Source organism: Eretmochelys imbricata, chromosome 4 (assembly GCF_965152235.1).
Source record: "Eretmochelys imbricata isolate rEreImb1 chromosome 4, rEreImb1.hap1, whole genome shotgun sequence".
In the NCBI taxonomy this organism is placed as follows: domain Eukaryota; kingdom Metazoa; phylum Chordata; order Testudines; family Cheloniidae; genus Eretmochelys; species Eretmochelys imbricata.
In genome coordinates this window covers 101,669,559-101,682,247 of record NC_135575.1, presented here as the reverse complement: position 1 = coordinate 101,682,247, position 12,689 = coordinate 101,669,559, and the positions used below count along the sequence as shown (strand labels likewise).

Genomic DNA, 12,689 nt, shown 5'->3' with positions numbered 1-12,689 from the left:
TTAAAAAAATTGTTTTGATTTATTTTATTTTGCATATGTGAAAATCCATTTACATAGATGGAAATGCATAACAGGATCCAAACGAAGATGGGAAACCGAGCCTCTAGAAGACATCACAAGTAACTGGGGAGGTTGGGGCGGGGGGCAGACTAAAATTATCATTCCCTATGGCAATAAATGGACTGCATTGTGATAAACAGGTTCTAAAACAATCCAGAAGAGGTTTGGGCAAACAAGTACAGAATGCCAGATTGTTTGGATGTGGTCAAGTCAACAATCTCAAAAATAAATAACAGTTGCAATCTCAGGAGTAGTAGCAGCAACCATATATTCCTGGTCAACCAGAGTATCTATGAAAGTATTAACAGACTTGTATGAATTCAAACAAATCAGGAATAGAGGGGTTTTTAATAGTTATTTTATTTCTCAGCAATAGGCATTTTCAAGCAATGTTTGAGGTGCAGACTGACACAATTATTGGAGCAAAATCCTGGTTTAAAAATGGCATCATAGAACAATTATTATTTGACTATATAGAACATAGTGGTTCCATCCCAAAAGAGCAGAACAGGGGTAACTGGTCACAGAATGTGGTGTCATCTCTCTATTGCTGGGTGACTTAAAAGATTTTTCAGAGCTTCTTATTGCAAGTCGCATTGTACTTTACCATACAAAAAAATATCTACTACAGTTGCCATTTCATCCCATTGAACTTACTTTTTTCTTTTAAAGAGATACGAGTTTGTGAGCCCTGTATAGGATCAAAACACATCCCTCTCCTATTATTAATAAACAAATGAACAACAAGACAAAGTAAAGTCCAGCCCAAGTCTTCTCCCCATGCTTGATTGTTCCTAGGGTTCCTACTTCCTAGCTCAGGCCTGCCCAGCTCACCCCATAGATATTCTCTGCCTCAGATCCAATGTCCTTCCATCAGGCCAGCCCAACTCCAAAGCCTGTTATTTCTCTTTTCCTTCCCTTCAACCAAAGAGCCTTCCTTCCTTCCAAACTTGATTTTGCTGGCAGTTGCCATGGAATGGGGCCAGCTTTTTTCCCCATCTGTAGGAGAAAGTATTGAAAATATAGTTGCCTTGTATTCTTCACATCCTGTAAACACTTCATATGTCTATATATAGCACTGAACACAAAACTAATTACATAAGAGATCTTTATTACCTTTTCCACAAAGCAACTAAATATTTTCTTACTTCAGTTTCAGTTGGTTTAAATAAGTTAACTATATTGTTAATTGAATCATAGAATCATAGAATATCAGGGTTGGAAGGGACCCCAGAAGGTCATCTAGTCCAACCCCCTGCTCGAAGCAGGACCAATTCCCAGTTAAATCATCCCAGCCAGGGCTTTGTCAAGCCTGACCTTAAAAACCTCTAAGGAAGGAGATTCTACCACCTCCCTAGGTAACGCATTTCAGTGTTTCACCACCCTCCTAGTGAAAAAGTTTTTCCTAATATCCAATCTAAACCTCCCCCACTGCAACTTGAGACCATTACTCCTCGTTCTGTCATCTGCTACCATTGAGAACAGTCTAGAGCCATCCTCTTTGGAACCCCCTTTCAGGTAGTTGAAAGCAGCTATCAAATCCCCCCTCATTCTTCTCTTCTGCAGGCTAAACAATCCCAGCTCCCTCAGCCTCTCCTCATAAGTCATGTGTTCTAGACCACTAATCATTTTTGTTGCCCTTCGCTGGACTCTCTCCAATTTATCCACATCCTTCTTGTAGTGTGGGGCCCAAAACTGGACACAGTACTCCAGATGAGGCCTCACCAATGTCGAATAGAGGGGAACGATCACGTCCCTTGATCTGCTCGCTATGCCCCTACTTATACATCCCAAAATGCCATTGGCCTTCTTGGCAACAAGGGCACACTGCTGACTCATATCCAGCTTCTCATCCACTGTCACCCCTAGGTCCTTTTCCGCAGAACTGCTGCCTAGCCATTCGGTCCCTAGTCTGTAGTGGTGCATTGGATTCTTCCGTCCTAAGTGCAGGACCCTGCACTTATCCTTATTGAACCTCATCAGATTTCTTTTGGCCCAATCCTCCAATTTGTCTAGGTCCTTCTGTATCCTATCCCTCCCCTCCAGCGTATCTACCACTCCTCCCAGTTTAGTATCATCCGCAAATTTGCTGAGAGTGCAATCCACACCATCCTCCAGATCATTTATGAAGATATTGAACAAAACCGGCCCCAGGACCGACCCCTGGGGCACTCCACTTGACACCGGCTGCCAACTAGACATGGAGCCATTGATCACTACCCGTTGAGCCCGACAATCTAGCCAGCTTTCTACCCACCTTATAGTGCATTCATCCAGCCCATACTTCCTTAACTTGCTGACAAGAATACTGTGGGAGACCGTGTCAAAAGCTTTGCTAAAGTCAAGAAACTATACATCCACTGCTTTCCCTTCATCCACAGAACCAGTAATCTCATCATAAAAGGCGATTAGATTAGTCAGGCATGACCTTCCCTTGGTGAATCCATGCTGGCTGTTCCTGATCACTTTCCTCTCATGCAAGTGCTTCAGGATTGATTCTTTGAGGACCTGCTCCATGATTTTTCCAGGGACTGAGGTGAGGCTGTCTGGCCTGTAGTTCCCAGGATCCTCCTTCTTCCCTTTTTTAAAGATTGGCACTACATTAGCCTTTTTCCAGTCATCCGGGACTTCCCCCGTTCACCACGAGTTTTCAAAGATAATGGCCAATGGCTCTGCAATCACAGCCGCCCATTTTATTAGTTCTTTGTGCTACCTGCCAACCTTTCACTTTTTTTATTTTGATCATTGATAAAAAAAACTCTCTCTTTTTTTATAGCTAGCATAGAAAAGTGTAACATGTAAGGCTGTTATCCTGAAAAGACTTACACATGTGCTTAACTTAACATACTGTGAGTAGTTCCACTGACTTCATTGGGACTACTCACAGGGCTCACAGTTTAGCACATGCTCAAGTCTTTGCAGGATTCATGCTGCAAGTTCTCAGCACAGACAGAATAGATTAAAATATGTGGTGCTTGTCAATAGATACAATATTTTTGTATGACTATAATATCTGCCCTGTATCTATATACAGTACTAATACAAAACATAACAAACCTGCATAGTTATGCCAGCTCTCAAAGCAATGGCTATTGCTGAAATGCATTTCTACTTCACTGAAGTATTTCCTATTGCATTATTATTCAATAGGATATTGGCAGAATTAAAGGTGTTTTAATGTCACACCTAGCAATCAGTTCAGGAGCTTAGTAGCTGAGCAACAACTCCACTTATATTATGGACACGATAAATATAAGTGAGAACTTTTCAAACAGAAATGTTTAGTTATTAAGGGAGTAAAAATTGTTACACTACAGTAGTTTGCTGCTCATTCTCCTCAGTTACTGTACCAAGGTCAGGCTTCCCCAGAACATGTAGAGTCGGACAACAATTCAGCAAAGCATTAAGGGCTCAATTCTCCTTACTGTGAGGTCAATGGCAAAAGTCCCACTGACTTTAATTGTGTAGGATCAGACTTTTTCAATGGGAGTGTGCTGAGGTGTCTGCCACACACAAGCCCTGGCGGGGTTAAGGTCGTTAGCTGGGTCAAGTAACTCCCCACGCTTCACCTGGAGGAGGAGCCAGGAAGCAGTGATTAATTAAACGAGGCTCAGTTGGACAGGAACAGCAGGAGCTAAGCCCCAGAGCAGCCAGGAGGAGGCTACCCTAGCAACGAGTGGACCCTGTGACAGGGAGTTAGGTGCCTACATACCTTTGAGGATCTGGGCTTATGTACTTTGCTGAATCAGGGCCTAAAACTCCATGTTGCAAATGGAAGACCTGCATCGCTACAGTACATGCTTGCTCTTCTGGGAAGAAATAAACTGCCATAGCTCCATTAGCTACAACAATTTACACCAGCTGAGAGTCTGCCCCAAGGTTGCTCTTTGTTCAGTGATGCTTAGAACAGCCTTTCCTAGCTTCTAACACACATGCCTTTAATTTAAAAAAAATCCATCTTACTCACTGCACCTAGTCTTGTGGGATCCTGATGCATTAAAAATGGAAAGTTGCTTTATAGCCTGATCCAAAGGAAAGACCCCCCTTGCCTTCAATGGGAATTGGATCAGGACCCTACAGAGTAGTGGGTAGCGCAGTGCAGATGATTTACTTACATCTTTACAAGGAAAAAAAAACAAAGCTGTCAGGATTTTATTGGCATCTCTGCATGAAGAACCAAACACATCAGCTGGAGAGAGCCCCTTAATGATTTACTGCCTGTGAAGTCTTCAGAAAGAGCATTAACTTACAATGATTACTTGCTTACTGCCACCATGTGCTAACTACAGTTGCTGAATTTATGGGAGATACTTATCTTCGCTAGTAGAGAGCAAGTCAAGGAAGTAGCACAATTGCGACAAGACCTCTGGGATGTTGCATGGCTTTGAAATAGAATGGTGTAAAATGTTTTGGCAACAAAAATGGATAGCTTGTTTGACAATGTAGGGAATCTGTCTATGTACAGTTTATGAACTCTGTTTGATATTGGGGACTCTTTATGTTTGTCTGTGTCAGACTGCAAACTCCATTTGGATTGCAAGTCTTGGCTTTGCCTTCCTGTTGCCTTTTTACTTTTATCTTGGACTAAAATTGTATGGTGGTGCAAGGCTAACCTTTAAGGTAATTAAACTTTGATAATTGTCCACTTAAATGAAGCACAAGGAAATGGCTACAACCAAGGGCTAGCCTGTTATTCATGTCTGAACGGTAGGGGAGTGGTAACAAGCAGCGGATCACCTGGTGGGCAACTTTGATCTCCTGTCAAGATTGATTGGGGGGGGGGTCACCTGACAAAGGGGGCTGGAGCTTACAAAAGAAAAAGGCTCTCACCAGCTAGGGAGAAGGAGACAAGTCTTCACTCTACTCAGTTCCATGTTCCAGAGGAGAAGCCATGGGCTGGGGGAGTGGAAGAATCGTGATTTCCTTAGAGGTTTCTTCCTTGAGCCCAAAGAATGCTAAAGAGTGATTAAGAAATTAAGGCAAGGTAATGTGTACAGGTGTGTCTATTATTTAGTCTAGATCTGTATATTTCCTGTGCTAGCTAAAGAAAAGAGTGATGGGGGAACCCTTACAAAGCCTGTGTGTCTGTTTGCTTCCAGTGTCACATTTGAGTGAAAAAGGAATGGTAAATCTAGAGCATCCACGAGGTTAGCGATCTGGAAAAGGGTATGCTTACACTACTAGGGGGTTGACATTGGTGGCGGGGGCCTAGGACAGCTGCCTTTCAACCCCCATTTCTGTGAAGGAATAACAGACAGAGCACTTGTGCCAGGGAAGCCAAGGAGAGACACAGTGCTGCTGCCTACTCAGACTAAGGGAAGCTTAAGAACATACTGGTCCAGCATGCAATGCCCAAATATAATAGTCTGGTGTTACGAATTATTCCTGACAGGTCACGCACACAAACTGTTACGAATTATTCCTGACAGGTCACGCACACAAACTGTTACAAATTATACCTGATAGGTCATGCACAAGAACTGCTGCGAATTATACCCGATAGGTCACGCACAGGAACTGCTGCGAATTATACCAGATAGGTCACGCACAGTTCAAGTCTAGGCTGAGGCACACGAACAAAGTCCACAACTGCAGAGTTCCCAAAGATACTAAGTTTATTACGCTCGAGCGTGGTGCCCCCCTGCTAGTCAGGAGGGGACCCCGAATGCAGGTTATACAGAGATTATATACCTTTTAGCAAAGCACGTTGCCCTCGTGCATCGGAAACCTTAGCCAATAGATAAACCCTTCCCTTATCTACCACCTATCCCTGCTAGGTACATTCCCCGTGCTAAACCATTACTGCAACTACACAATATGGTCCTAAACCAATGCACCAGTAGCCTTTCTTATCAGGAAGGGAGGCTCACATCAAGTCCAGGAAGCAGGGAGTTAGGAACAGACAAATAACAGAAACCAGGAGTTGAGACAGGCTGGAAACAAGGGGGAGGGTTTTCACAGGAATGCAGTATCTAAGGAACACTCCTCCTGGTGCACGATGTGCTTGCTTTTAGACAGTGGTGGGCCCCAAACCAAAATGGAGTCACATATGCTAACTTTTCCTTAACACTGGTGAGTGTTCAGGCAGGGGAGCTCTACCAGAGCTATGTGTGACACATTAGAACAGAGAAATGCCTTGCATCGGCAGCACATATTCTAAAATTTGGAACGATAGAGAGAAGATTAGCATGGCCCCTGCACAAGGATGACATGTAAATTTGTGAAGCATTCAATAACCGGCAGGTACAGCCAAGTGCATATTTTAAAACTCACAGCACTGGTTAAAAAGGCTCATACCAATCTCACACGCAAAAGCAAACACCAAACGCAAAATGTTTTACGGGTCCTTTCCAAATGATCAGTCATACAACAATAGGGAGGCATTTGGACAAAGTACTGGCAGCACCTTGCTTGAAACACAAAAGCAGTTCACTCCAGTTTAGTTTAGGATTTAGACTATTTTACTGTATCTTTAGAGATGGGCCTAACTGAAAACTTCAGATATAGATCTGAGCTTCCCCAAGCTACGTAGGTGTTTGGATTTGGGGTGTGGGCCTGTCGCTCCTGCCAAACATTCTGAATTGCAGCGCCATCAAGCATTTTCCTATCTCAGAGACTCTTCAGTGCTGCTGAAGCCACATGCACAGATCAAAGATGAAACTTTGGAACTCAATCAGTTCTATTTAACTGACTGAAACGCAATAGAATGCAAGTGCCAAAATCTCATCCCTTCCTTATCTCAAAATCTCATGAGGTAATTAAAAAATCGGCCGTGTTATTCATCAAATTTTGAAAGCTATTATTTGGTATTCAAGAGAGTATCAAAAAGTTCTACTTGTCACATCTAGTTAAAACGTCATCTAATTAGCTAGACAACCCAATTACTACAAATCCAGTGTGTTTATCTGCTCCATTTTTATGAGCCAACAGAACATTTGTTCACTGTGTCTATTCTATTTGTGAACATATTTTATATTTGTGAACACATTTTATGCACATGAATCCAGATTGTGAACCTTCATTTGCATTGAATGGTGCCTTATTTTGTAAGTAGTCCCACTTATTTCAGTAGAAATACTTGCATAATAAGGTAAAATGCAAAAGACAGAAAAACACCAACCTCACATTTGCAATTTTCTGTTCCAGTCTCATAGCTACTTGGGAAAATATTTGTATCATCTGTGACAATATGAGGGGTTTGTAGATGAAGCCAATGGAATTGTTCCACTAAAATATCATAGGTTGACAAATTTGCCAGCAAGAAGATATTTTTAGTTTCTATATTTCATATAGCAGCCACAGATGAGAAATCTTTTCCTTAGCTGCTGCTGCATTGTTTTGGGGTTTTTGTTTTGTTTTGTTGTTGAAAGGCTGCTTGGCTTTAAAATCAAGTCCCAGAGCCATGTTGGGTAATAAAATCATTTGGGCATAATTAAAATTATGCCATGGGTTTAAAATTTGTGAGAAAATTCCTTCTATGTCTTGCTAATCTTTGTAAAATCTGTATATAATTTTCCACCTAGCCACCCCAACAGGCTTTCCTATCTCAAATGTTATTCTGTCTTTTGGTCTTTGCCACCCATCCATCACTGGCTCTGAATCCAAGTTATCACCCCCAATTGTCAGAAGACACTGATTTTCATATCAGCAAACATCAGAACACATCACTTGCTGTTGCCTGACATATGAAAACCTACATAAGCTGATCCTCTTCAGCATCTCCATCTTTCCACTTTGCTTTCAGTTAGAGTCCTGAACATGGAGCCATTCTCAAAGACGCTGTTCTTTTGCTTTCATCTGGGAAGTTTGATACTGACAGGGCTGCTTTTGGAGGACACTACTGGTTGCTTCTCTCTTCTCTGCTGCATAGACTGTATCTCTGATATTCGTGTCCTTTGCCCTGGATGTCTTTCACAAACTGTGTTTAATAATGTCTGATAAACACAAAGATGGTGAATACCCACCATGTGCATATCTTGCAAATGGCTCACTTAATAAATCATTCCTTTTGGCACTGGGAATGTTATTCTTTATTTACTGAGCAGACTGTGAAATACTTGCAGTAGGCCCAACCCTAAACATCTTATTTCTTACTTTGTATTATTTTTCTAATACATGAGGGTCAAGAGACCCAAAATGTAACCATTGTCTTTGCAAAATACTGACATGAAAAAATGTCAACATTCAGATGCAAGAAAAATTAGCTTTACTTCTGAGGGATGACTGGGAAATTATCAGAAAATTACAGCATGGACTTTGTAAGTAGCCTGCTTCGGCTGGGTAATTGGTTACATATTATTGTTATTATTATTATTATTATTTATATAGGGCCCTATCCTACAAGGAGTTCAGCCCACTCTGGGGGATGCTGACTTCCTTGGCTCCTACAGAAATCAGAATATGACTTACAGTGCTGTAAATGAACATCATGATTTACAAGAATAACAAGACCAGGCCCCTGCCCCAAAGAGCTTACGAAGACAAACATCAAAACACCAGACAACACTTCTGATTGGCTATATCAGTGTTGGAAAGAATCAAGGATGAAAATGGACTTTAAAGGAAAGATGAGAGGGGAGTATTGTCCAGTGGTAGGGCATGAGCCTGGAAAGTTGGGTTAAATTCTCTGCTTCATCACAGATGTTCTATATTATTGTAGGCAAGTCATTTAGTCTCTGTGGGATAATACTTTTCTACCTCATAGGGGTTTTGTGAGGATTAGTACATTAAAGAGTGTGAGGCACTCAGTGCAGTAATGGGGACTGTATAAGCACCAGAGATAGAAGGGAGTGGTTTGGTGGAGAGGGAGTATTTGTGGCAGAGGAGAAATGGGAGCTGTTTCTAAATAAGCCTGAAGAGCAGCATGATACAAAGAATGGGAGAAGCAAAAGGGGCTTGCCAAGCCCAAGCACTTATAAATCAGCAGGTAGGCCCCAAAAATTTATGAGCTTGGCTTCCAAACCATGAGATTTCAAAAAAATATGCTTTTGGTTCTTTTTATTTGCCTCCTGGTTTGGGACTCTTTAGGGTTCATGTTCAAGCTTTCTTCCACAAGAGATGAAAACTTACTTTTGAAAAATGAAAATAACATAATCAAATCTCCAGGACCTAGGTCTGTAAGAAACACACCAAATATCTTGAGGCTAGCAATAAAATCATGAGAGTTGGCAACCTCCACAGCGATCAGAGAGTCTTGGAAGGAGGGTAGGGAGGAAAAGGAAGATTATAAAATCAGCTGGAAGTTGGAAGAGAAAACAGGGCAAAACTATACAGGGCTTTGAAGGTAAGAGTGAGAAGCTTTAACTTGAAGCAGGAAGACATGGCACAACTAAAGTGGTAACTTCAGCAATTTTTCCTGAGAGGAAATGCTACACTCATCAGTTTGCATTCTTCCCCAAAGGTATTGCTGCAGTTCTTGAATCTATACTTTAGCTAGGAACTCAAAACTCTAATTTATAAGGAACATGTATGGGTAAATGTTTAATTAAAATGACTTAACCAAAAGGTGTGTTTTATACCATATTTACCTAATGTTTTTACACTGTGATATGTTGATGAAACTGTAAGATATATTACAACTATAAAAGGAATAGAAAAGTAAAAATTGAATATTCAGATATAATAGAATTTGGGGTATCTACTCATCACTGAGGGTGCAATCAATAGAATAAACATAATTAAATTAATCACAGGGTTTCTGTTTAAACATGATATAATACAGATAAGGAAGTTCTAGGAGGAATGTGAATTGCTGAGTATATCATGTCCTCCCAGGAGATATTGCTATAATAATGCTTTCTTATCTGTGCCATGTCATCGTGTCTCCAAGTTTAAGCTTCCCTGTCCCACCTGCGAGAAGGACCGGAGGGTTACTTAGATAAAGTACAGACTTGAGAATTTGTATAAATGTTAGAGATCAAAGTCCTGTAGAGAATTACACTAAGCAAAAATAAAAGTGGCCATTCTTCAACAAAAAAATTTCAAAAACAGACTTCAGTGAGAAATTGCAGAGCTGGAATTAATTTGCAAACTTGACACCATCAAATTAGGCCTAAATAAAGACTGGGAGTGGATGGGTCACTACAAAAAGTAATTTTCCCTCTGTTGATATTCACACCTTCTTGTCAACTGCTGGGAATGGGCCACATCCACCCTGATTGAACTGGCCTCCTTAGCACTACAAAAAGTAATTTTCCCTGTTTTGATATTCACCCCTTCTTGTCAACTTTTGGGAATGGGCCACATCCACTCTGATTGAATTGGCCTCATTAGCACTGACCCCACACATGGTAAGGCAACTCCCATCTTTTCATGTGCTGTATATTTATACCTGCCTACTGTATTTTTCACTCCATGCATCTGATGAAGTGGGTTATAGCCCACGAAAGCTTATGCTCAAATAAATTTGTTAGTCTCTAAGGTGCCACAAGGACTCCTCATTGTTTTTGCTGATACAGACTAACACAGCTACCCCTCTGAAAAATAAAGGTGGTTCTCTTGTCAGTATTTACTAAGTTTAAAGGGGTGAGTTTATGATAGGATGTTAAACTTATCAGGCTAATAAATCAAATCACAACAAATCAGATCATCATAATGTGGAAAACTTTGTCTAATTCGCGACTATTCTGGAGTGGTGATTTTGGTTCCCAGTATGGAACTGTGAAGTCCTTAATGAATGTCCTTATCAATTTGTCAAGCAAACATTATATAAATCAAGGGCTAGATCCACAAAGGAATTGGAGTGCCTAACTCCCACTTTAGACACCAAAGTCCAAAATTTAGATCTTCCAAATCCCTGTGCAGCGCCCTAGAAGTGCTTGAACTCTGTAGGTACCTAAGTTTCCACTGATAAAATCCCCAAGGCACCTAAATTTCTGTGACTAGCCTTGCCTCAGTTCTGACACACAGGTGCCTGGCTCATGCCTAAGCTCCAGCATGGTCGTCAAACAACGTGTTGTTCGGCTTATCACATCGGCAGAGCCCATTCTGGTAGGCATTTTCAGAGGCTGCCTACTAGATCAGGCTGCACACAAAACAACAGTGCAAGAAGAGGTGATGTGCAGCCCAGACATAGACGACTCGTGCCTCCCGGATGACTGGAAAAAGGCTAATGTAGTGCCAATCTTTAAAAAAGGGAAGAAGGAGGATCCTGGAGGATCCTGGGAACTACAGGCCAGTCAGCCTCACCTCAGTCCCTGGAAAAATCATGGAGCAGGTCCTCAAAGAATCAATCCTGAAGTACTTGCATGAGAGGAAAGTGATCAGGAACAGCCAGCATGGATTCACCAAGGGAAGGTCATGCCTGACTAATCTAATCGCCTTTTATGATGAGATTACTGGTTCTGTGGATGAAGGGAAAGCAGTGGATGTATTGTTTCTTGACTTTAGCAAAGCTTTTGACACGGTCTCCCACAGTATTCTTGTCAGCAAGTTAAGGAAGTATGGGCTGGATGAATGCACTATAAGGTGGGTAGAAAGCTGGCTAGATTGTCGGGCTCAACGGGTAGTGATCAACGGCTCCATGTCTAGCTGGAAGCCGGTATCAAGTGGAGTGCCCCAAGGGTCGGTCCTGGGGCCGGTTTTGTTCAATATCTTCATAAATGATCTGGAGGATGGTGTGGATTGCACTCTCAGCAAATTTGCGGATGATACTAAACTGGGAGGAGTGGTAGATACACCGGAGGGCAGGGATAGGATACAGAAGGACCTAGACAAATTGGAGGATTGGGCCAAAAGAAATCTGATGAGGTTCAATAAGAATAAGTGCAGGGTCCTGCACTTAGGATGGAAGAATCCAATGCACCGCTACAGACTAGGGACCGAATGGCTAGGCAGCAGTTCTGCGGAAAAGGACCTAGGGGTGACAGTGGACGAGAAGCTGGATATGAGTCAGCAGTGTGCCCTTGTTGCCAAGAAGGCCAATGGCATTTTGGGATGTATAAGTAGGGGCATAGCGAGCAGATCGAGGGACGTGATCGTTCCCCTCTATTCGACATTGGTGAGGCCTCATCTGGAGTACTGTGTCCAGTTTTGGGCCCCACACTACAAGAAGGATGTGGATAAATTGGAGAGAGTCCAGCGAAGGGCAACAAAAATGATTAGGGGTCTAGAACACATGACTTATGAGGAGAGGCTGAGGGAGCTGGGATTGTTTAGCCTGCAGAAGAGAAGAATGAGGGGGGATTTGATAGCTGCTTTCAACTACCTGAAAGGGGGTTCCAAAGAGGATGGCTCTAGACTGTTCTCAATGGTAGCAGATGACAGAACGAGGAGTAATGGTCTCAAGTTGCAGTGGGGGAGGTTTAGATTGGATATTAGGAAAAACTTTTTCACTAAGAGGGTGGTGAAACACTGGAATGCGTTACCTAGGGAGGTGCTAGAATCTCCTTCCTTAGAGGTTTTTAAGGTCAGGCTTGACAAAGCCCTGGCTGGGATGATTTAACTGGGAATTGGTCCTGCTTCGAGCAGGGGGTTGGACTAGATGACCTTCAGGGGTCCCTTCCAACCCTGATATTCTATGATTCTATGATTCTATGATTCCCCATATGGGGGAGGAGGCGCACAATCTAAAGAGGAGGACACGTGACTGCGCCTCTCCCCACCCCCTGCCTGTTCAACTCCTCGACAGC

At 42.2% G+C, this 12,689-nt stretch overlaps 1 non-coding gene across 1 annotated transcript; it reads left to right on the top strand.

Moving 5' to 3' along the window:
• Window positions 1-6,196: 6,196 nt before the first annotated feature.
• On the top strand, window positions 6,197-6,300 carry LOC144264445 (U6 spliceosomal RNA). The gene has a single exon (XR_013346049.1). It is a non-coding gene; the product is annotated as a U6 spliceosomal RNA (small nuclear RNA).
• Window positions 6,301-12,689: the final 6,389 nt, after the last annotated feature.